The sequence below is a fragment of the Penaeus japonicus genome, unplaced genomic scaffold (genome assembly GCF_977035675.1).
Source record: "Penaeus japonicus unplaced genomic scaffold, GWHDUDI00000001_assembly GWHDUDI00000008, whole genome shotgun sequence".
In the NCBI taxonomy this organism is placed as follows: domain Eukaryota; kingdom Metazoa; phylum Arthropoda; class Malacostraca; order Decapoda; family Penaeidae; genus Penaeus; species Penaeus japonicus.
The window spans coordinates 8,496,329-8,501,328 of record NW_028234410.1 but is presented as its reverse complement, the minus strand read 5'-3'; the positions used below and the strand labels follow the sequence as shown (position 1 = coordinate 8,501,328).

At 31.2% G+C, this 5,000-nt stretch overlaps 1 protein-coding gene across 6 annotated transcripts in view; it reads left to right on the top strand.

The window, feature by feature from the left end:
- Positions 1 to 5,000, top strand: part of LOC122249543 (protein Wnt-5b) — a 628,546-nt gene that overhangs the window by 598,235 nt on the left and 25,311 nt on the right. Inside the window, exon 1 of one of the 6 annotated variants that reach the window (XM_043010509.2) lies at positions 3,533 to 3,904. The exons of the other annotated variants lie outside the window; for them this stretch is intronic. The gene's annotated coding sequence lies outside the window, so the exon portion shown is untranslated. Of the gene's footprint in view, positions 1 to 3,532; positions 3,905 to 5,000 lie in introns of those variants that run through there. 6 annotated transcript variants of the gene reach the window in all.

The window sequence follows — 5,000 nt, the reverse complement described above, 5'->3', positions numbered from 1 at the left end:
TGATGTTCGTTGCACTTTCTGTTAGTATGACTTTTATGTTGATTGTATTTTTTTTTTATTCTCGTGATTATTGTTCTTATCAATGGTATGGTTGTTATTATGATCATTGGTTCTCTGGTGTTGATGTTATTGTTACTGCTGTTATTACTACTGTTGTTGCGATCGTTTTCTTTATCATTGATGGTTAGTTATTGTGATTATTGTTTTTACTGTAGTTATTTTTTAATGATAGTCATTGTTACTGCTATGGTTGTTATTATTGTCAGCATTAATATGATTATTTGTATGGCGTTATTATTATCTATATTATCATTATCATTATCATTATCATTACCATCATCAACATTGATATCTTATTTTACTGCTGCTGTTACTACAATTATTATTGATTTTACTATTAACAATAATAATAATACCACTACCACCACTACTACTACTACTATTACTGCATTTGATGACTATCCTTTTATCATCCCCATCGCCACCCAAACCATTATCAGTGGTAGCGCACTACCATCATGAAAGGTATCAAAATAACCGTGCTATCGTACCAGCGTCCACCCCCAACACCTCCTCTTCAAAAGAACGGGCAAAACCCACGCTTATTATGCCCACGATACGCAAGGGAGCGAGCGTCGTATGGAGGCGCCCCTGGGTACCGTTGCCCAGGGCGACGCTCACGCCCACAACACCGATTAAAGGGGATTACGGCCTGTGTAATCCTCGCTATCGATGGCAAACACCCGCATACACACGCGTATGCATTCAGACACAGACATGCGTGTAGATATTTGTTGGGATAGGTATACACACGTAGATATGTATATATATACAGGCAGACATGTTTAATATATATACATATATAGACAGATAGATATAGATATAGATAGAAATATATGTATGTGTGTATCTCTCTCTCTCTCTCTCTCTCTCTCTCTCTCTCTCTCTCTCTCTCTCTCTCTCTCTCTCTCTCTCTCTCTCTCTCTCTCTCTCTCTCTCTCTCTCTCTCTCTCTCTCTCTTCTCTCTCTCTTCTCTCTCTCTCTTCTCTCTCTCTCTCTCTCTCTCTCTCTCTCTCTCTCTCTCTCTCTCTCTCTCTCTCTCTCTCTCTCTCTCTCTCTCTCTTTATCTCTCTCTCTCTCTCTTACTCACCTCTCTCTCTCTCTCTCTTATATATATATATATAATATATATATATATATATATATATATATATATATATATGTATATGTATATATATGTATGTATACATGTATACATGTATATATTATATATATATATATATATAATATATGTGTATATATATATATATATATATATATATATATATATATATATATATATATATATATATATATATATATATATGCAGAGGTACGTATACGTGCACAGACAAGCATACATTCACGCCGATATCCATAAATACACTGATACGTATACCACGTAGACATGTGTACAAGGCTACGTATACACACATATACATATACGCAGGCATGTATATAATCATAGGAACATATATACACACAGACGAGTATACATACACACAGATATGCATACACACCCAAAGACGCTCGCACACACATACACATACAATGGCTTGGTGGTTTTACTGCCTATGTTTACATGTCGAGAGTTTTGTTTAAGCAATAAATTTTCGATGCTGAAGTACTGCACGTGTAAGGTTAGGAGACTTGATTCATTATATGCAACTTCTTTAATAGCCTTCTATTTATTTATTCGGTTTTGTTATTTTGTGGGCCTTTGAATCGCTCTGAACTATTGATGTTAGCATTGATATATTTTCTTGTTACTACTGTTGTGGTTATTTTCTGTCAATATTTTTGGTTGTGCTTTAGGAATTTAGAAGACTATTTTTGATATAACTATTGGTGAGATATAATACTGGTGTGTTGTCATGTTCCTTATCTGCAATGTGATCTTCATTCACCCGATATTATTCTAACCATTTTTAATTATCACCACGACCATTAAACAACAGAGCTTTTAAGTGTGTGTGTCGTGCGTTTGTGCGTGTGTGGGCCAGCTTGAGACGTGTAACAAGACAGTCTTGTCGTCTCAGAAAGAATTCTCATTACCCGAGTCATTCTCCAGACCTGTATCTGAGTCTCTTAATTACTTGGCTAATTTACCTGTGGGTTCTAAGTGATTTTTGTTTTGTTTTTGTTTTTGCTTAGTGCAAGTTCTTTCGACAAGTTTTATTACCTGGTGTTTATGCATCGATGTTCTTGTCTGCTTCGTTTGTTTTGCTTGTATGTTTTTCAGAGCAAGTTCTTCTAAGGGGTAGCATTATGACTGAAGTGTACATGGCTTTCGTAATTGAAGTGCGACAACCGATACAACAGGGACAAGATGTTGCAGCACGAATTCAGACAGGGTGATTTACATGAAAATTATATGATATTGGCATGCAGTTCATACTGAAGTGCATAACTGTCATTCGACGCAAACACGTTGATAGGGAAGGAAGCTAATTTTCATAGAGTTTCAATCTTGTACTAACGTCAAACTAGATAATAAAATATTAATTTATAAACTTCTGGTTGCCGACTATAGGATTCGCAGTGGCGATAACATCTGCAACTTTAAATGTAGTTTTTGTAATGTCTAGAGGGTACGGTAGCGGGTGTTAAGTCTGTAGCTACTTCTGCATTAATACATTGCAAATAGAGGTACTTTTAGTGTTCTGGTGGCTGTGATATGTAATCAGTATTAATATACACCGCGTTTCCCACTCAGCTTTTATTGCTACAGAAAATATAGCCCCGCAGCTACTGTAAAACTTTTGATTAGTAAAATCATTTATATAGGTTGAACATTCGAAGGTGTATCCTTTAAGAAACCGCTTCAAGGCAATGATCCTTTTCGCCTTTCGTCCCGCCCTTAAGTAATAAAAATGTAGCCACTTTATATTCTAAAAAAGTGCGCCAAATAAAGTTTAAAAGGGGCACGGGATACGATGTAAAAAAATCACGCATAATAAAACTCCTTTTTCTTTCTTACATGATCGAGATAGCCCATTCCCACGAACCTTTCATGTTCGCTGGATTAGAAATATCATCGCCTCATGAGGTAACACTAAGGTAATGTTCTCATTTTTTTAAGACGCTCATTCCTTCTTAGAGGTTGAAATTGTAATACATAATGAGGAATGAGATGATTCAGAGATGGTGGGTTCTGGCAGCAACAAAATTCTGGCCAATGAAAGAACAGAACGGCTTGTAATGGGAAGTAGTGACTCCGCCCACTTTTCACTAGCCAATAGTTGGACTTTATTATTTATGGCGCTTTCGCTGCCAGACGTAGAAGCTGAGGAAATAATTCTTATTTATTTTGAGGTGAACACGCATATTTATCAAAATAACAAGTGTCTAAATATAAACCTCAATTTATATCAACGTAAAAGTGATGGAAAAAAGCATTGTTCGATACTGAATCAGGAAATCAACGAATAAGAAACACATGGGATGCGCAACATAGGACAAGTATGAAGCATCTAAGCGAGCTAATCCATGTGGCTCAGTAACTGTTCATCTACCGTGAGAGAAGGTTACGCACCTCCCGGTGGCTGTTCGCATGGACTCGACTTGTGATACTGTAAAGTGAACTATATGCAAGATTATATTGTAGTGTTTCCTTTTATATTATTTAGAGAATTGGGTATTATCTTTTTAAATAAGAATTAGTGCAAATTAAAGAAATATATAATTCGTTTTTTGTGTTTTAATCAAGACACGAGATCTGCCAAAGAGTGATGCATTTCTTGCAAAGGACAGTGTATTGTTAGAAAATTGAAAATCAAGCCTAAATCTATATGAAAGAAATCTATATTATTGTGTGATGTGTATGGTATAGTTTTCGATGGAGAACAAGGAAGTCTTACAATCGGTAAGTGCAATTGATTAATCTACACTGCGAGCGCATTTCTGCTTGGAAACTTTGCATGTTCGTGAGGAAAGTTTTAAACATGATTATTTATAAAAAGATTTTACGCCTACAAATGAATGTGTATATATATGTGTGTGGATATATTAATGTGTATATATATATATAAATCTCTCTCTCTCTCTCTCTCTCTCTCTCTCTCTCTCTCTCTCTCTCTCTCTCTCTCTCTCTCTATCTATCTATCTATCTATTATATATATATATATATATATATATATATATATATATATATATATATATATATATATAATATATATATACACTTTGTATATAATTATTTATTTATGTATATGTGTGTATATACATATGGGTGTGTACATATATATATGTAAATATATATGTATATACACACACACACACACACACACACATATATATATATATAATACATATATATATATATATATATATATATATATATATATAGATATACAGAGAGAGAGAGAGAGAGAGAGAGAGAGAGAGAATATACATGAATAAGCTATATATATATATATGTATATATATATATATATATATATATATATATATATATATATATATATATATAATATATATATATATATATATATATATATATATATATATATATATATATATATATATATATACATATATATATATATATAATATATATATATATATATATATATATATATATATAATATATATATATATATATATAATATATATATATATATAATATAGATAGATGTATAAATAGATATATACTCAAATAAATTAAATGTATACATATATATGTATATAATATATATATATATATATATATATATATATATATATATATATATATATATATATATATATATATATATGCAATATATATATATATACATGTATATATATGTATATATAGTAGAGAGATATAGATAGATATATATAATATATAAAGATATATGTAATACATAAATATGTAATATTAATATTTATAATATATATATATATATATATATATATATATATAGTATACATATATATAATTAATATATTATAATATATATATTCACACACATTATAT